Consider the following 20819-nt stretch of genomic DNA (forward strand, 5'->3'; position numbering starts at 1 on the left):
GTGTGGCAAAAGGTAGGGCCGACCTTTCTCGCCGACCAAAAAGTGGCCGGCCGACCTTCGGCACCCGAATGAGGGCCCGCGTCGGGGATTGACACTGACCTAACGTCGGCCGATTTGCGGCAATCGACTACGGCCCGACATTTTGCCCTGACGTGACCGACCACCTGCCGCTCGTGGGCCTGCCGTCTGCCAGCGTTACTGAATGGTCGGCCGCTCGTCTGCCCTAGCATTTTGTTGACGAAAGACCGTACGTCGGCCGGTTGTCTCCCGACGTCGGTTAGTGGCCGGCATCGCCCCTCGTGCAGGTATCATGCCATGCATTTAATATATCGTGGCTCATGCATATATAACGGGGTAGCACATACAAATGCATCAAGAAAAGCAGTAGCTTTTCTGATGCCATGAAGAAACAAAAGCTGCAGTATTTGGTGAAAAATTTATTTGTCAACAGCGTTCAGAAAAAGCTCGCGATTTGCTTTTTAATAAGCGTGGATATATGACTGCGCGTGTGCCACATATGGAAGATGGGCTTGAGGCTTGGTCTCCTTCTTTTGGCAGCCTGTCGATCACTTGATGTCTGCGACTGGTCGGATCTGCGGCAGGTTCCATCTTGGTCAGCTGTATGAAGACAAGTGTTTTAATTAAATATTTCCTTTGCGCCTAGACTTTTACATTGCAGGCAAATATAGGGTGGAAAGGTAGAAAAAATAATGTCTGCTCACTGCCACCAACTGCACTATCACATCAATATATTTTATGCGCTTGACTTCATGCGACCCTACTGAAAACGCATTAGCGCAAAGCCGCAATAGGTAATCAGGATCCGTGAATCCGCGAGAAAGGCGCGATCACTTTGTTTTGCTGGAGTCATGATGTTGCAATTTGCAACCGTAGCGCACTCAAACCTTATCCTCCCGAAGCGCGTTCTTGCATGCTAATGCTGCAATTTAATAATTCTAGCAAAACCAAGTGTCCGCGCTTGTCATAGAGCGCGTATGAGGGATTCCAACGCGGCAGAACAGTTTCCGCGATATTTACATAAAACCTACAATAAGTTTATTCCGTAGAATACAGCTTAATTTTCTCAAACTGGATGGAACTTTTACAGCAAAAGCGACCGGATATTTAACGATAAGTCATCTGACTTATTTTCGTTATTTAACCGAGCATTATTTTAAAAATCGTCTCATCAGCCAAGACTGCTATTTAGACAGCCCAACTCTTAGAAGCCCAGACGGCCATAGACGTCCGACGGCCGACCGACGGACGTCCGTTTTCGGACCTTCGGACATCCGACGGAAGTCCGGTTATGTTCGATATACGTACAGCGGACGTCCGTCGGACTATCGCTCGTGGATCCGGATCGCGTCCCACGGACGGCCGATGGACAGCCGGAGGCGGACATTCGGACGTTTCCCGGAACTTGCTTCCAGGGCCCGCTATTGGTGTAAAAATTTGCCAATAACATTTGTGTAAAGCTCAGCAAGCATGTGCCATGGAAATTTCAGTCACATACTAATGCTCAATGCCTTTGTCGAGAGAGTAAAGCAGACAATAGAATATGCAACAGGTTCAAGTATCCTGTTTGCTTTACTTTCACACACAAAGCACTGAACAGCAGTGTGCAATTAAAACTTCCATCAAAGAGGCACATATGCTAGCTGAGCTTTACACAAATGCACCATTCCTGAAAACATGTGAAGTGCATAGGCATACCAGCATGCGAGGTTGTAAAAAAAGCATTTTTTTTGCTTTTGTGCAAAAACTGCATGCATAAATAGTCTACACTAAAAAAATATCGATGTTAAGGAATGGCATGGTAAAATGCAGGCCAACTGGAGTATTAAGAATCTACTTGAATAATTTTTTTAAATTATCCTTGGCCGTGACAGCTCTTCCCTTGGGGAGGTGGTGGAGGAAATGGTATTTATTGAAACCTAATATTTCGGAGATCTCTGTGGGCGGCCTACGCAGGCCGGGATTCCAGGAGCAGTTACTATCCTGTGCATTTGCTCGATCAGCTGTTGCTGGTCTTTCAGGCCTAAGATGGAAAGAGCAGGTTGGGCTCCTCCTGCAATAGAAGGGAAAATGAAATTCAAGTTATCTGTGCTGAACATTGATTACACATCTCCAAGGGCAACTGCCAGTTTCTCTCAATTGCTTTTTCCAGATGGCACTGTACGCATGCATCTCCATTCAGAACTGTCACATACTATATAGAAAGGTCATATAACTGCAGCAAAACCCATGCAGAATAACAAGATACAAACGTAGTTTGACCAGAACCTGGCATTCAGTATTTTAATGTTTTTATGTCGTCTCTTTGAACATGCCACTCTGACCAAACATGGCGTGTTATGCTTGCTGCTATGCGCCCTCAGCAATGCCCAAGACATGGAGTGCACATGCAGAGAAACTAAGCATAAAGGATGTTGTATATGAATATAAAGCACAGCCAGAGCATTGCAGTATTACACAGGTACACATTGGCGGCAGAAACCTGCATTTTGAGCGGTTTAACAGGCAGATTTCTAAAGTCATTGTTCCTGCTCTGAAAAGAAGTGATCAATAATAACATCATTTAAAATTGTTACCTTTTTGTTCTGTAAGCTGCACATTTCGCTGGTTTCCATGTACCCTCTACCGAAGACATTCCCTGGGCGTGTCAGGGGTATATCGACATCAACATCTAGGCTACAAGCGTTTAGAAAGCGTCTCCTTAGAGCAGCTGCGACGAAGTAACTTATCTGATAACATGCAAGCTGCTGCAGCAGAATAAAGATAGACATTTGACATGTGGCTAAAGCCCAATGTGGAAGCATAGCCCGCCGCAGTGATTGCGCAGTGTTCATGCTTCTACAAGAGTTAAAAGTTATTTGTTTACCCACAGCGCGATATGTGACATTACAATAGCAAGGCTTATAGTTACACAAAACACAAAAAGCTGACAACCACAAGCTCCTGATGTATTACCGGCAGCATGCAGCATGGATGTTAGTTACTGAAATATGGTTGCATAATTCTGGCAACCAGCTGTGCATGTATGTCATGGATTTCTCAACTACGCATTAACCCCGGGTAGACGCTTGGCCAGCGTCACGACGCTTTAACCCGTCGTTGCCGGCTCCCTGATAAAGTTATACATACTGTCACGGACAACAGGGCTAGACTTGACTAAAACGCCGGGACGAAGCTGTACCAGCAGGCGAAGTTCGGCACACAGCACGCGAGAGTCAACTTCAGTGTCCTCTTCTTTCAGGCGCAGCAAGAACATGGGGACACCAGGTGGCATTACTCCCCCTCTTAAAACGAAATAAGGGACGGAGCGCGAGCGATGGCCAATGTAAGCGAAACGAAAGACCAGCACATTGACAGCATAGATAACGGAGGCGGGGTAAGGTGCCCTACGCGACAACGAAACAAGCGCATAGCGCACTACCGCGTGAAATAGGGCTTCATGCGGACAACGTGCACGACCTCGGAGCGTGGTTGCCGACGCGAGGGCTGCACAGTACCCACTGGACGAACTTCGTAAGTCACTTCCGTGACTCGGCGCAGAACGTCGCAAGGTCCGAAGTAACGGGAAATCAGTTTATCACACAAGCCGGGCCGACGCACCGGGGTCCACACCCAAACTTTCTCTCCAGGATGGTATGCGACGTGTCGATGACGGAGGTTGTAGCGGCGTGCATCCGTGCCCTGCTGTTGTTGAATGTGAATGCGGGCAAGCTGACGTGCTTCCTCAGCGCGCTGAGCAAACTGTTCGGCGTCTGGCGTGAGTGGATGATCATCTGTGCAGCTCGGAAGCATGGCATCCAACATCGTCTGAACGTCACGTCCGTAGACTAGGCGAAATGGTGTAAAACGCGTCGTCTCTTGGGTGGCCGTGTTGTAGGCATACGTGATGTAGGGGAGAATTTCATCCCAGTTTTTGTGCTGCGAGTCTATGTACATTGCAATCATGTCGGCGATGGTTTTGTTGAGTCTTTCCGTGAGGCCATTCGTCTGCGGGTGATATGCAGTAGTTTTTCGGTGGCTGGTATGACTAAGCTCGAGCACGTCATGCATGAGCTGTGCCGCAAATGCGGTGCCTCGATCGGTTACGACTAGGGACGGTGCACCATGACGCAACACGATTTGCTGCATAAAGAATTGGGCGATCTCAATTGATGTGCCCCGCTGCACTGCCTTGGTTTCCGCATAACGTGTGAGATAGTCAGTCGCGACTATAATCCATTTGTTACCCATCGATGACAGCGGAAATGGGCCCAGTAGGTCGATGCCGACTTGGTCAAACGGCGACCGAGGTGGAATAATAGGTTGGAGCAAACCCGCGGGCTTGAGAGGAGGCACCTTTCGACGCTGACACTCGCGGCAGCCTCTGACGTAGCGATGGACAGCGTCAGAAAGTTTAGGCCAATAATAGGCTTGACGAACTCGAGCGAGTGTGCGTGCAAAGCCCAAGTGGCCGGATGTGGGCTCATCGTGGCAAGCAAAAAGGATATCGTCGCGAAGGTCGGCCGGCACGACAAGGAGGTGCGCTCAATCAACAGTGCTGGAGTTTTTCTTGAATAAAACGCCATTCCGAAGACAGAATGCAGACAGGTGCCTTCCAAACTGACGGGGGACGTCAGCAGCGCGACCCTCCAGGTGGTCAATGACAGGTCGAAGTTCTGGGTCAGCTCGCTGTCGGGTCATTATGTCTGAGGCATTCACTAGTCCAAGAAACCCTCTGTCATCCGTGACGTTATCGACAAATCCGATGGGTGCCCGGGAGAGCGCGTCAGCATCTTCGTGCTTCTGACCAGATTGGTACACAATGGAGTAATCAAATTCTTGGAGGCGAAGGCTCCATCGTGCTAGGCGCCCCGATGGGTCACGGAGATTGGCCAGCCAACACAAAGAATGGTGGTCAGTAACGACTTTAAACGCACGGCCATAGAGGTAAGGCATAAATTTCATAGTTGCCCACACAACCGCGAGGCATTCCTTTTCCGTAGTGGAATAATTTGTTTCAGCGCGGGAGAGCGTGCGGCTGGCATACGCAATGACCCTTTCGACGCCAGCTTGGTGTTGTACGAGTACAGCGCCAAGGCCGATGTTGCTGGCGGCGGTGTGGACTTCGGTGGCAGCGTCTTCATCAAAGTGCGCAAGAACAGGGGTAGTTTGCAGTCGTCTGCGCAGCTCCGCAAAAGCCTCCTGCTGCTCGGCAGCCCACACGAACTGTGTATCATCCCGCGTGAGGCGGGTCAGGGGTGCGGCTATCTTGGAAAAGTCAGCGATGAAGCGGCGGTAGTACGCACACAAACTCAGGAAACGTTTTAAACTCCTCTTCGTGGCAGGAACGGGAAATTTGGCGACAGCGGCAGTTTTGTCGGGGTCTGGCCTAACGCCTGCGGCACTCACAAGATGACCGAGAAACTTCAACTCTTTATAGCCAAAGTGGCACTTCTCGGGCTTGAGCGTCAAGTCAGCTGACCGGAGGGCGTCTAATACTGCGCGAAGGCGTTCGAGGTGTTCTCCAAAGGTTTCAGAGAACACGACAACGTCGTCGAGATAAACTAAACAGATTTGCCATTTGAGGCCGGCGAGAACGGTGTCCATCATGCGCTGAAAAGTAGCCGGCGCTGAACATAGGCCGAATGGCAGCACTTTAAACTCATACAGTCCATCTGGGGTGACAAAAGCTGTTTTTTCGCGGTCCCGCTCATCGACCTCAATCTGCCAGTACCCGCTCTTCAAGTCAATGGAGGAGAAGTACTGGGCACGGCGAAGCTTGTCGAGCGAATCGTCGATACGGGGCAGCAGGTAGACGTCTTTTTTAGTGATGTCGTTCAACTTTCGATAATCAACACAGAAGCGAAGGGTACCATCCTTTTTTTTCACCAGCACGACAGGGGACGACCACGGACTGTTGGAGGGTTGGATGACACCATCCCGAAGCATCTCCTGAACCTGTGTCTGAATCGCTTCACGTTCCGTCGTTGAGATGCGGTACGGCTGCTGGAGTATAGGGCGGGCATCGTCGGGAGTAATTATGCGGTGCTTCACAAGAGGCCTTTGCCGAATTTTCGATGATGTCGCGAAACAAGCACTGTATTTTAGAAGGAGAGAACGCAGATCGTGCTGCTGTGTTTCCGAGAGATCTGTACTAATATCCAGACGATCAAGGGATGGGCGGACATTTTCAACTTCTCCGAACGTAAAACATTCAGAAACGTCCGCTAAGGCGTCGGCGAATGCGATTGCAGTAGCGCGGAAAAGATGGCGGGGTTCGTTCGTAAAGTTAGTCACCAGAAGTTTAGATCGGCCGTTACGCAGATGGATGAGACTCCGCGCCGAGGTGACGCCGTGGGTGAGCAAAAGGGACTGGTTGCCCTCAGCGACCGCCGTTCCGTCACGTAGTTCATCGCAGTTAACAGTCACAAAAACACTAGAACGTGGCGGAATAGAAACGCTCTCGGCAGAAATTCGAAGAGGGGCACAGCTTTGGCGGTCTGCGGTGTCAGTATCATCAGCTTTCTCGGTCGAAAAGGTCACGGTGCGCTTCCGGAGATCGATAATGGCCCCATACTCCCGGAGAAAATCGACACCAAGGATACAGTCGCGGGAGCAGTCAGGTATCACAAGGCAGCTGACAACAAACGTGGAGTTGCGAATTTGGACTCTCGCCGTGCACTGACCGCTCGGAGTTACGACATGTCCGCCAGCGGTTCGAATCTGCGTGCCAGACCATGGCGTCATCACTTTCTTTAGAAGCGCCGCTAGCTTCCCGCTTAAAATCGAAAAATCAGCACCAGTGTCTACCAATGCGCTAACCTTATAGCCGTCGAGGAGCACAGGTATATCCAGCGAGAGTCTGTCTTCACGTGTACGAACTGTCGTCGGGGCCGTCAAGTCGCGGTCACTCACAGGTCGCGTTGTCGGGGGGTCTTCGTCGCGTCGATTTGAAGCGGCCTCGCCCCCTGAGGTCGCTGTCTTTAGTTTTCCCGGCTCGGACTAGGCGACCGTCGCTGCGCCATCCCGGATGAGCTGGGCTGCGAGGATAGTCGGTGTGGAGACGGAGATCGTGACTGTCGTCTAAAAGTTGGCGCCATGCGCTGCTGGGCTACGTAGTCCTCAATATCCCGGGGTCGTTGGCCTAAAGGAGGGTTACGCTTACGCATGTCGATGGGGAAACCCTTCAGTCCCAGTTGTCGATATGGGCACTGGCGATACAGGTGACCAGCTTCTCCGCAGTGGAAGCACAGGCGCTGCCGATTTGGGGCACGCCACAGGTCTGCCTTTCGCTGGGGTGGTCGGCGGTTGTCGATGTACGGCTCGGGGTGGGCTGAATAAAGTGAGCCTTGGTCGGGTGGCAGTAATTGCGTGAAATCAGTCGGGGGACGTCGCAAGATTTCCGCATACGTTGGCCGACAGGCCTCGGTGGAAATGGATGGCGGGTTAGCAGCTGGTACCGAAGGCCGAAGTGCTTGCTGTCGGCCTTCGGTGTCGGGATTTTGGTGTCGGCGCAGGGTATCGATCCCAGTATATACCCCGCACCTCCCCCAAAATATGTCACGGACAACAGGGCTAGACTTGACTAAAACGCCGGGACGAAGCTGTACCAGCAGGCGAAGTTCGGCCCACAGCACGCGAGAGTCAACTTCAGTGTCCTCTTCTTTCAGGCGCAGCAAGAACATGGGGACACCAGGTGGCAATACATACATACAACAAATTACAAAAAAATAATGGTCTTTATAAATGCAGCCAGCTGTTCACAAGAAACACTGTAGCTTTTTTATGGGGAAGGTAACGAAACTGCCCCTGTAAAGGCGCCTAATTTGCCCCTATGTAATATCGGGGACAAAAGTGTGTGGACTACACAAACTGCAATCAAAGCACATAACTTTCACATCACAGGAAACTCGAACCATACTTGTCGATGTGAAAGTTGAACGTTAGTTCTTTCATGTGTGCAAGAGAAATAAGGTCACAATTCGTTTACATCGCGATTCTAGTCCAAAATCTCCAGACATACTCTCCAGAGACTTTCGCCCCCGCAGTATAAGCCACCATTTGGGTAAGAGATTAGTAAAAGAAGTGTATAAAAGACATTAGTGCTGCTGGACAGCCATAGCTATAAAAATGGTATTGACATTGGAGTACTGCCTTAAGGCGGGACCTAGGGCATTACAAAAGCAAGAGTTAGTGTCCGCTGGTCCTCATTTGAACGAACAAAAAGAGGGGGGGGGGGGGGAGAAATCTACCTCAACTACATGTTTTGAGTGACACCAAGCCGCAGTTAGCATTAAAGATATCACACAGTTTTATGGAAGATTTGGGAGCGCTTTGCTGCTTTCTTACAGGATTGGACAAAAGAGCTCACCATCTTCAGAAAGGCATGTTATATAGAAATGAAAATAGTGAATTTACTGCATCTGGCCACAACAACTTGCACACTGAGAGTTCTCCAGGCCGCGGGGCTGTTTCATTAACTTCGGGACTCCGCCAACATTTCTTATCCCCAATGACAACGAACTCACACATGACTGGCTAACAAACATTTTGGCATGTCTTTCCACTTTCATAAGGTTCTTCACCCTCTCCCTAATACAAGCAATGCAAAAGGGACAACAAATTCGTTTCACAACAAACGGAATTTAGAGAATGGACCTCGAAATGATTGGCTCACTAGGTCACATGCCAAACTCTCTCCCCTAGGAAATAAAAAAAGAAAAAAAATTAGAACCCATCAAAACGGTGTCCCACGTGCGCAACCATTGCCCAAAGCTTGCACCCTTGGCGGCTCCTTTTACAGGGCAATTATTGCAATTATTGGCGTCCGAGTGAGCTCCATTGCAGACCACATCAGAAGAGCCAACCCACATCCTCCCGCTCCGCATCATACCGTCACTGTTAAACACTTGCCCTTTTTCAACGCCGCCATCTCCCACCATTGTTGACATCCAGGGTTGGAATCCTCAACGAGACCCCACTCAGCGCGCCTACACTGAATAATTGTCACTTTTATGGGCTCCCCAACAAGGAAGAGGGCCTTACACCCTTCAACCTGACAGTGTTTTTTCTTTGAACGATAAGCAGTTCTTCCAAAAGAGGTGCTCGTTTCAAAGCTGTGCTGCCTACGGGTGATGGGTCCAGTCAGCGTACTAAGGACCCCTTAGTTGTATACTGTTTGTAAAGCTCCTTAAATAAACATGAGCCCCCTACATGACACAGCAACGAGAACAAACTGCCTGTCCCTGCGTCTTCGAGTGCGACAGCAAAGTCCTCGGAAGAGGGGACTTCTTTCCCTCTCTGCCTACGTTTCCGTTAAGCACCGTAGCTGCTGTAGCTGCCTCTCTGTGCGCGTCTCTCCGCCTCCTGTCCGAGGGCAAGTGGGAGACGGCCGCAGCTGGGCATTGAACAGGTGACCCAAAAAGAGCAGACTAATAATTGTGCCTAGCATACCCACCGATCCCTTACAGAAATCATTAAAGAAATGAAAGCAACACATCAGATAACGCTACAATGTTTCTAAGTGCAAAGTCGACAACTCTAAGTCATATAAATATATGTACATCTCCGCACATTAAATAGACAGAAACAGTGCAGAGTAAACTAATAATTCAGTATCTAGCAACACTATTAAAAGGGGATAAAGGCCACGGGGGGCTACGATTATTAGTACCGTTTTGCTTTTAAACTACAATAACATACTTAAAATGCAAGCTTAAAATCAAAGATTCACACCTGTCCCACCCACAGCAATGGAACACACATCTGACTCAAGCCTGCAGAGAAAGAGCAAGCTAGACTATTACAGACGCACCCTTGGTTGTTTTTCTGGCATTTCTGAGGGTGAAGAATCTGACTTGTCAGTAGCATGTATATGAATAAGAATCCTATGACAGTAAATGCATCAGATTTTCTGGAGTGGCTTTTCTTTGCTGACCACATATTAGGTGAGCTATAATTTATCCAACTTGGCCTAGGTTTATTCTATGAATAACAGAGTTATAGCAGGTACACAGTCGTCCACTCAGGCTGAACATGCGAGTGCGTGGCATGCACTTTTTGAGATGCCACTGCATCCATCGCAGCCGCACACCGTAGCGAAGAGGCAGACAGCGTGAAGTACGAGCCTCTAGTCCCTCTACCACCCCTGGGGTCCCAAACTAGGGACCCCTTGTTTTTGTCAGGACAGGCCCCCTCAGGGTCAGCTAGTGAGTAACCTCCTGTATTTGTATCTGATGGAAATGTTTTCCACCACCACCCACAATACGCAGCTGCGCATCATAGCAGATGTGAAGCAACAGCTCCTGGTCCTTCTACGCATAAGCCACTTTGCCTTGATGCATGCCTGCGCACCATAGTAAAGAGGCAGACGACATGACGCAGCAGCTCATGGTACTTTACACATGAGCCCCCCATTGTACTTCGATACGCACCATAGCAAATATACAGACTACGCCACACAGCAGCTCCTGGTCCCTCTATGCATAAGCCATTTTGCCTCAATACGCACCTACGTACCTGAGTGAAGAGGCAGACGTGAAGCTGCAGCTCCTGGGCCCTCCATGCACAAGCCACTTAGCATCAATGCACGGCTGTGCACTGTAGTAAAGAGGCGAACGACGTTAAGCAGCAGCTCCTGGTCCCTCTACACATCAGCCATTTTGCCTCGATGCGCATCTGCACACCGTGACAAACAGCCAGATGTGACAAAGAAGCTCCTGGTTTCTCTACACATAAACCACTTTGCCTCAATGCACATCTGCACACCGGAGCAAAGAGGCAGATGACGTGAAGCTGGAGCGGCTGGTCCCTCTACGCACAAGCCACTTAGCCTTGATGCATGGCTGTGACGGATGCATTGCTATTTTGCAAACTGCATGCCACACATTCCCATTCAAGCTAAGAGTGGACGACTGTGTAAACGTAAAATACTGGTTATTTACTTCAATGGACAATGACAAAAAGTAACATGGTGGACAATGTAAAAAGAATTTGCTGCATAAAGTTTGTGTAAACCAGTTCTACATCCTACATGTAAACAAGCTAAAACCTTAATGTCGAAGGGATGTCCTGTGTGTTTAAAATCATCACGCTCAAACAACTTCAACACTGACAATCATGATTCAATATTAATAATATAGATAATGATACAATACTCACTTTTAGCCATACCAAAGAAATGAGAATGCAAAAAGATGTTGCTGTTTTTTCCCCGTGGATGACAGCTTTCCATGCTCAAAGTGCTGCTTCCTGTTGGCCTACGAAATCGGCTACAGCAAATGGCATCTGAAAAATTTTTGGAAGCCTCATGCTAGTCTTCAACGAGAAAAGCATTGCCATACAGAAGCAGAACACAAATACTTTTACAACACACTAAAAGCACCAACTGCGGTGCTGTTTTTAAGATGACTAGGTGCAGGTTTTGCTGTAGCAAGCCAAATGTTAGCCTTGAATAAGGAAAGCATTCCCATACAGAAACAGAACACAAAAACTTTTACAACACATTAAAAGCATCAATTGCACAAATGCTTGTAAGATGACCAGGTACAGGTTTCTGCTATAGCCCACATCATGTGACCAGCGGTTATCAGAAGCCTTGTATGTGAGCATGATGCCCTAGATTCAATTTATGGCTATCACTGTATTAACAAGCATGGGTTTAAAGCTACTTTAATATGATAATCTAAGAACATGGTAAGAGCTTTCAGTGCGAGACAAGCTCAGTATCATGCACTATAATGTGCTGCATGGCTCTAGTGTAGCTTTGGCATTATCTCGCTGTCAATAATGCAGTGAAGTTCTGAGGAGCCTTTGAATATCTGTAAGGACAAGGCAACAACAATTTTGTTTTCATCTCACTTTTGCTCAGCTCGGGTTTTTTTTTTTTTTTTTTAAATAGAGGCCGCGGCTTGCATGGCCTCCCAGTATGCCTGTTTTGCATAAAAGAAGGCGTTGCAGGCACCAGAGCTCACAGCCCAACTGTATCGCGGCGGCGGTATGTCAAATTCGTGCCAGAACAGCGCAGAACAAAGGGGCAAGAAAAAGACAAGTGCTGACTTTTTTTTCTCTCATCTCCTTGTCCGGTTGTTCTGCGCGGTTCGGTCCCACATGCATAACCAACATGCGCAAGGTGCTGTCCTGGTTTGTCAAAGCTGAAGGAGAGTACTAATCCTTTAGTTTAGCAGCCACAGCCGTTCCTTCTAGAAACTGTAGTTGCCGTAAAGCTCAAGAGAGAAAGATCAGCGGCTGTCCATTTAAAAAAAAAAAAAAAAATCTCGCGACGTTTTCACAAGTGTAGGCATGTCGCACGATAGGCTCGAGTGCAAAAGTTTTCTCGTATAGTTTTTACAACTCAGCACGTTGCGCATGGTTAACAAATTAACTCCTTTAAAGCTCAGGCAGGCACTCCTTTATCAGAGACAGAGAAGTGGCGCGGCTTACTGGCGCAGCGTCCAGTAATGCCGAGAAAGATGGCCCTCAGACTTGAGGCTGCACTTTAGTTAGTCGGCGCGGAGCCATCCTGTCAGTCTCGCCTAAAACACTCGACCGTTCGGCTGCTGTACAGAGCTGTTTCCTTACCCAAAAGCTCAGCACCATCGGTGCATCGAAAAGTTCCACTAAAGAAACAAAAGTTCGGTGAAATACTTACTTTGGAATCGTGGAACAAAGTGTGCCAGCCGCACCAAGCCACAGCAAAAACAATGCTAGCAGTGCGTTACAGCCGTAGGTATTTGTAACTGCGCAGAAAATGCAGAACACGGAAACGTGAAGCGATCTTCCGTGACTATACTTCAACTTGTCAGGTGGATTGGATTGGCTCATTTCAGATATTTTTGAGGATAGGTTCGGTTTCGTTCTTTTTGAGCTTGCTGCTTGCTGCGTCTATTCAGCCACTGATTAAAATTTCACCGAAGCATCATGATAGAAAAATGTTTAATGGCCATTTAACGTTTAATAAAAAATTTTTGATGGAAGAATTCAACGATGAAACATGCGCAAAATTAAAAAAAAACTGTTTAATGGAAACGCTTTCTATCGCATCTATTCGCTCTGGCATCATATAATGCAGACTTGACGGCATTACTATATGCAGTTCAGACGAGCACGACGACTACAAACTATATCATAGCTGTGTAAAAGCAAATCCAGTGGCGGACGTACGGCGGCTGTCCGCTGGGCGAACGGATTCGACCATCCGCTTTCGTACGTACGCCGGAATTCCGGCGGACGTCCGAAATCGGCCGCCGAGTTGCGGCCGAGTTCGGTTGTCCGTCGGACGTCAGTGGCCGTCTGGGAAGCTTATAGAACCCGTTGTAAATTTTTAAAGCTTGAAACAAGTTAGCTGAACACTTCATGAGCATGTAAGCACCAGGAAATAATCCGCACGATGAAAATACAACTGCTTGCCCAGAAAGCAAGCGCACAGAGCAAAATAAATGTGAAACGGCTCAGATCTGTGTGCATCACATATATAATTCCAAAATCCACAAAATGAACGCACTGGCTCACTTACCTTGCCAGCATACCGCATCACTCAATCATCAATTTTCACGTATAGACATCATTACAGCAGCAAAAAAAAATAATAATAATAGTAAACACGGCATAAATCTTGTACTCAGTCCTGGCACGAGCTTGCTTGGCAGCAGCGATGATGCTTGTACAGCTTCTGATCGCTCCTATGGCGAGGGGTGCTGCAATATTTATATCAGTGATAGCATTTGACATTTAACTGGGTTGCATGCGTCCCATCGATGTGAGTCGGATAATCGAATTTTCCGAACAAAATCAGCCCTAATACCTGTCCGGCAAGTGCACCGCCATGAAGAAGTGAAAGACCAGCGTTTTAGTGTAGAGGAGACCAAGGACTTCGGGCTTCGGCGAAACGAGCTTCCACTGTTGAAGCCAGTTTCCAGATCAGCTGATATCGCCTCCCTGCACGATCAGCGCAAGGCGTGCACACCAATTACAAAATATGCATTTACAGTAACAAGATGCGCATAAGTCTCAAAACAATGCATAATTAGTTGCAGTACATTATCGTATAAAAGAAAATCAGCGCTAATTTGACTTACCTGATGGGTATACATGTCAGTGCATGCACTTCGATATGAAGAAGTGAAAGACGGGCGTTTTGGGGCAGAGGAGATCGGACCTCGGACTGCAGCGAAAAGAGCTAATTCCACCGCCGCAGCATCGTTTCCAAGTCGGCTCAGCACGTCTTCCTGCGCAATCAGAGCGAAATGCGCACACATCGATTATAAAAAAAAATAAAAAAAAATGTACGTAGTAACAAGATGCGTATATATACGCGCTCCAGAAACAGTTGCAATATATTGTCGTATCAAACAAAATATGTGCTAATTGGACTTACCTGATCGGTATAGTGAGTGTCCTTCCATATTAAAAGGCGAGCATTTTGGGGCAGGAGATACCCATGGACCCAGACTGCAGCAAAATGAGCCAATTCTGCCACCGCAGCCAGCCGCAGCCTTGTTTCCAAACGGCTCAGCAAGTCTTCCTGCGCGATCAGCGCCCACACCAATTATATATATATATATATATATATATATATATATATATATATATATATATATATATATATATATGTGTGTGTGTGTGTGTGTGTGTGTGTGTGTGTGTGTGTGTGTGTGTGTGTGTGTGTGTGTGTGTGTGTGTGTGTGTGTGTGTGTGTGTGTGTGTGTGTGTGTGTGTGTGTGTGTGTGTGTGTGTGTGTGTGTGTGTGTGTGTGTGTGTGTGTGTGTGTGTGTGTGTGTGTGTGTGTGTGTGTGTGTGTGTGTGTGTGTGTGTGTGTGTGTGTGTGTGTGTGTGTGTGTGTGTGTGTGTGTGTGTGTGTGTGTGTGTGTGTGTGTGTGTGTGTGTGTGTGTGTGAAGAAAGATGCAAGGAGTATATAACAAGACGAACATATGCTCCAAAACAATACATTATTACGTTCAGTATAATATCGAATCTAGCAAAAAGCTTCTCTGATCAAGACCGAAAGATCATGTACTTACGCATGTTTTGGTGAACTTCGGCACGAAAAATCTGTATAGAGCGGCTGCAATCATCAGCTGCATATATGGGCTGTTCTTTTCAAACGCTGACTGCTGCAGGAGGTTGAGACAGATTGAATTTGCGCGAAATAAAAGCGGACGATAAAATTAGGCAGTAGGCATCGCGCCCACACGGAGGCTGGCCGTCGACTGAGTGGCGCCGCGCACCTTAGCTCGCGCGGGATGTGTTTTCCCGCCATTTGGCCACGTGACCTCAAGAAGGGAGGAGGGAGGGGGGAGAGAGAAGCTACAAAAGCAGCGAGAATCTCCCTGCGTGCGGTGCATGCAATTCTTTTAGCTGGCCTACTGAACTTCGTTCAGCAGATCAGAATCCACAAAGTTTCCTGCTCCATCTATGCAGATGACATAGCCCTCTGGATCCGAGCTCCAAAGAGACGTATTGTCTCCGCTAGGAAGGCTATGCAACAGGCACTGGACGGCGTCCAGTACTTCCTATCATCCAAGGGATTGACCCTCTCGGCTACTAAGTATGAGGCCCTCGTCTACCATCCCAGAGGAGCACGAAGTTCCCGCCGTCTTGCAACTTTGCATATCGAAAGAACCCCTCTTCCATGGAAACGCCAGGTGAGATACCTAGGTCTCACAATTGACGACCGTCTCACCTGGATCCCAGCTGACAAAGCCCTCATTCCCCATCTTGATCGTGTGGGAAGAGCAGTCCAGCGTCTCCTTGCAAATGGCAATGGTTGTTCTTCCACTTGGGCAATCAAGCTCTTCGAGGCAGCGGCGACATCGGTCATCCTATATGCCCTTCCCTTCGTCTCCCTTCGGTCGACTCGAGTCATTCGTCTCGACACGATTCGAAGGCGCTGGATTAGAAGATTCCTTGGAGTCCCTCAATCCTCACAGATTCCCGCTACCCTTGCGGAAGCTGGTATCTATCCTCTGGATTTTCTACTCGCCCAGAGGGGACTGACCCACATTGATCGTCTCAGCCATGCTCCAGATGGTGCCTCACTCCTAGCACGGCTGCACAGCAAATCCCATTCTCGTATGGGTAAGCTGTATACAGTGTACAGAGAAATCATCGGTCCTGTCCCAGGTTTCTCAGTCCTACCCCCTCCACCCAATCGACCCCCACTTCCTGTCTTTTTGGATACGGATGGTCACACCAAAAGTCACACCCCTGCAGCTGCCTTCCAGCAGACAACTGCAGCCCTCCTTGAGGAGTGTAGAGGATCTACACTCCTCTTTACGGATGGCTCGGTTCGGCCAGCTACCTTGCAAGCAGCTGCTGCTATGACAGCACCGCAGCTAGACCAGTCTAGGTCCTGCCGCCTGTCATTCCCTGCCAGTTCAACAGCTGCTGAGCTGGCCGGTCTACATCTAGCCGCACAGTTCATCGCTTCCAGTGTCCCTCCTGGACCTGTGAATGTTCTGTAGGACTCCAGATCTGCTCTGCAGCTCCTGACTATCTACCACGGCACCAACCTCTCGGTGAACATTCTCCGAGCCCGTCTCCTAGCCCTTCAGGACTCGGGGTATCAACTGGCCCTACATTGGGTTGCAGGACATACTGGAGTCCAGGGCAATGAAGAAGCGGATGCCCTGGCCAAAGCGGCGCACGACAACGGCGCCCCAGTCACTGAGGCTGTCACACCTTTTGACTTTTCAAGACCCCTCTTGAGAAGGTCGATAAGGTCTTTCCATCCTGACCGTCGCATTGCCGCTGGTGAACATCTCCAACGGATCTCTGACAAACTTCCGCGGAAGGACAAATCCCTCCTCTTACGACTTCGAATAGGCTGCACGTGGACTCCGTCCCGCATGTATGCCTGTGGCCGAGCTCCCATCCCAGCCTGTCCCTCTTGCGGCAATACTGGCACACTGGGACACTTGCTCCTCGTGTGTCCAGCCTCCGCTGGCCATCGCCAGAGACTTCTGAATGGCTATCGGAATCTTGGTCTCCCTGCTGATACGGAAGGGCAATTGCTCTTCCCAGCTCGGAACCAACTTTCTGCTCACCGGCTCCTCCTGATTTATCTGGAGGAGTCTGGCCTCAGCTCTGTTCTGTAGGCCTGCATGGGCCTATAGTGCTTCGTGCGAAAATGGCGGCGACATACACGGCGTCAGTAACCTTCCCCTCCCCAACCTTCCCCTAATCCCAACTTCCCCTTCCCCCTGGTCACCAAGAGTGATGCCACAAAGATGGCCAACATAAGACGTGACCAGTATCCCCTCCCCAAAAAAATAAACCATAGTCACCACCACCACCATGCAATTGTTTTTTTTTTTCGCCGCAATTTCTCTCTGCTTCGGCATTCCTGTCGCCCCCCGCGTTAGGGTGCCTCGATGCCTTTCGCCTCCCCGTGGTTCTTTCCGCTTTGCCGCAGGGAGAAGAGATGGACCGATGAGGGGCAGCGGGTCCCGCGCAGCGAGAAGCAGTTTTCTTTCTTCTTCACGCCCCCCCCCCCCCCCTCCCTCGTTGTTCAAGAAGCGTCGAGGTAGTTTCTTTTCTTTTCTTTTTTCTACGGCTTCTGTAATGCCCTCGTCTTGATACCAGCGGCTGTAGTTCTTTACATGAAAAAAATATGGCTTGGAGTGAATGTATGTAATGTTCTTTTAACCGAATATCTTCCACATAAACCAAGTGTGGGGCAGTAGAACACCTGCAGCTTCATTTAGCCAAAATAGCAACTTTATCGGAACCGTCTTGGAAAATTTTGCAGAACACTGTATATTATGAGTGAGCTTTTACAGAGATTACATAGTCCATGCGGATTTATACTTCCCAAAGCAGTACGTGGGTTATTCAGAGCCCTTCGGGCTGTCATATTAATCGCAAACCACATTTCCGTTTTCGCGTTTGGTTTCCATCATAATGCCGCTTCTGCAGCTCGACTAAAGCCCGTGACCTCGAGCTCAAGCTGGTAAATACCTATTGAACCACATAGTAACTGCTGCAAGTTTCTGACAAAAATATATTTTGTCCAATTGTTCTAGGGATGCATGAAAATCAGTAGAAGGTCGCAGGGCAAAGTGCACCGGATCCGGATGAAAGCTCATAAAAGCTCACCGCCTCTTTTCTTGACCCCGTACGAAATGTAAACTCACGGAGGCTGCGAAACGAATTTAAGGGCGTTTAGGATTGATAGGTTTCGAGGGCACTGGCAAAAGTAATTGACAGTTAACATATAAACCTTAAAGGCACGTGATCTCTTCGGTTTACCGTGGGTTTGCTTAGGGTTATGTTATAGGTTAACTTTATGATGAGGTTGTTTAAATTCAGAGGTTACCATTTAACCATAAAAAAAATGGACAATTACATTCGTAGGTTCATAGCAGTTACCGCGCAAATCTTAGGCACTTAATACTAAGTATGCTTCAAACAGACAATCAGCGCCTACCAGTTCACAAATTCAAGCATAAGTTCATGACAACTCGCGATCAACTACAGAGTGTACCATACCCGCCGCGGCTCAATTAGCGCGCGGTTAAAGCTTTATTTCAAAATATGTATAAATAACAGTTAATTTCACCTTCTGTTGCGCAATGTATAATTCTATCAGCAGGCTCAAATGATATAGTGTCAATATATATTGTAGCGTGTGCGACAGCACCCGCTAGGCGGCTGCTCATCGAAAGTCTCGTGCACGGACTCGAAGAAGTGCCCCGTGGCGTTCGAGAAGAAGCCGAAGTTAGCTGCCGTCTCTCGGTGCTCCGACCCTGCTCTTCTGCGCCTGCTAGCTCAACCCCTAATTAAAAACCCAACCTTCTGGTTACGGACCTGAACGGCTACGTGACACTGGTGGAGGTGAGGCCTTGAACTACATGTCTCGGGCCTCTCGCAGCCGCTCATCGAGTCCCAACCGGCTTCCGCTCGTATCTACACCCGTTCATCGCTGCAGCCGTCGCCTCCGGGGTCTGGCGCCGGAATTCGCTTCTCTACCTGAACCGACGCCAGCTGACCAGCAGTTAGAGACTTCTACAATGACCCAGGCAAGTCAGCATCAGTTGCTGCTTCAGCAGCCTCGTACGCCCCCGAGTTTCCATTGCGGTACTGGGGAAGATGTCGACGACTGGATCGACCAGTTCGAGCGAGTGGCGCAATTTAATCAGTGGAACCCGGCTCAGAAGCTGCGCAATGTGTATTTCGCGCTTGAAGACTGTGCTAAAACGTGGTATGAGAATAGGGAGGCCAGTCTTCAAAACTGGGATTCCTTTCGCCAGCAGCTGCGGGAAACCTTTGCCAACCACGACCGCCGTGATCGCGCACGCCGCCTCCTAGAAGCTCGTGTGCAACTACCTAACGAAAGTGTGGCCATGTTCGCCGAGGACTTGACGCGTCTTTGCCGACGGGCTGATCCCGACATGACGGAATCAGCGAAGTTGCGCCACTTGATGCAGGGCGTAAAAGAACCCCTCTTCGCTGGTCTGGTTCGGAGTCCACCTCAAACCGTCGCGGACTTCATCAATGAAGCTACCCTCATTGAGCGAGCCCTGCAGCAAAGATACCGGCGCACGGAGTCTGCCTGTGGTCAGCCCTTCAGCAGTGTAGCCACATTGAACAGGTCCACTGACGATCACTCTCTGCGTGAGCTGATCCGCGAGGTAGTTCGCGAGGAGCTCCTCAAGTTCAATCTTGGATCGCCTAACTCGACTGCCGTGGCTGTCACCGAAGCCGTGCGGGAAGAAATACGTCAGACATTGTCACCGCCTGAGTCACCGTCGGAGCCATGTTCTATGAACTACGCAGCGGCTCTTCGTCGGCCTGCAGTGCCTCCTGTGCAACAGCTTCGTTTCGAAGCACAGCCGCCGCCCACTTTGCAGCCACCGTTCTGCCAACCGTCCTACCAGCCGCCATCCCAGCAGAGCCTCGTCATGCAGCCGTCCGCTCCTCAGCCACTGTTCTACCAGCCGCCATCCCAGCAGAGCCCCGTCATGCAGCAACCGGTTCGGAAGGCAGACGTCTGGCGCACTCCTCGCCAACGGCCGCTGTGTTACCACTGCGGAGAACCCGGCCACTTGTACCGTCGTTGTCCATACCGGGAACTCGGTCTTCGGGGTTTTGCTCGTGATTCCTCGCGTCACCGGGTCGGCGAACGCCCTCCAGAAATCCAAGAATATCTGGCAAACCGTGCAACCTCTTCGAGCGACAGTGCACAGTCTTCTCCCGTGCGCTACTCGTCACCCGGCCGCCGTGAGTTTAATCATGTGCCAAGGCGCCGGTCGCCAAGCCCACACCGGGGAAACTGAAGGCAGCGACCTCAGGGGGGCAGGTTGCTGACGAACGGAATCGATGTCCCGAAGACCCTCCCGTGACGACTCAGCCCGATACTGTGACCACGATGCCTCCGCCGCCTCATGAACCCGAAACTCCCAGTCAACCTCAAGCCGATCACGTTGTTAGCGCCGACCTTTCCGTTCTCGTCGACGGACACCCAGTAACCGCCTTGGTAGATACCGGAGCAGACTTTTCAATAATAAGCAAGAATTTCGCAGATCGGCTCTCCAAGGGTAAAACTGAATGGCTGGGGCCGCAAATTCGTACTGCTGGCGGTCACCTTATGACGCCGATCGGACGATGCACTGCCCGAGTAACCATCGCCGATTCAGCCTTTGTAGCCGTTTTTGTTATCCTGCCGCACTGCTGCAAGGACCTCATACTCGGCATGGACTTTTTACGTGAGCATGGGGCCATTATTAATGTTCCTCGCCGTACTGTCACATTTTCGACGCCTGCAACGACGACCGCTGACTCCGAACGACGCCACGCACCTTTACGCACCGTTGACGCGGATGTA

General features: G+C 49.5%; 1 long non-coding RNA gene across 1 annotated transcript; it reads right to left on the minus strand.

The window, feature by feature from the left end:
• Nucleotides 1-424: 424 nt before the first annotated feature.
• LOC146207071 (uncharacterized) lies at nucleotides 425-12781 on the minus strand. The gene is made up of 4 exons (XR_014705409.1): nucleotides 12647-12781; nucleotides 11158-11283; nucleotides 1938-2071; nucleotides 425-618 (listed from the first exon to the last, which is right to left on the minus strand). It is a non-coding gene; the product is annotated as an uncharacterized LOC146207071 (long non-coding RNA).
• Between the last annotated feature and the right edge of the window lie 8038 nt (nucleotides 12782-20819).

Source organism: Amblyomma maculatum, chromosome 1 (assembly GCF_055883805.1).
Source record: "Amblyomma maculatum isolate TAMU_Amacu chromosome 1, ASM5588380v1, whole genome shotgun sequence".
NCBI lineage: Eukaryota > Metazoa > Arthropoda > Arachnida > Ixodida > Ixodidae > Amblyomma > Amblyomma maculatum.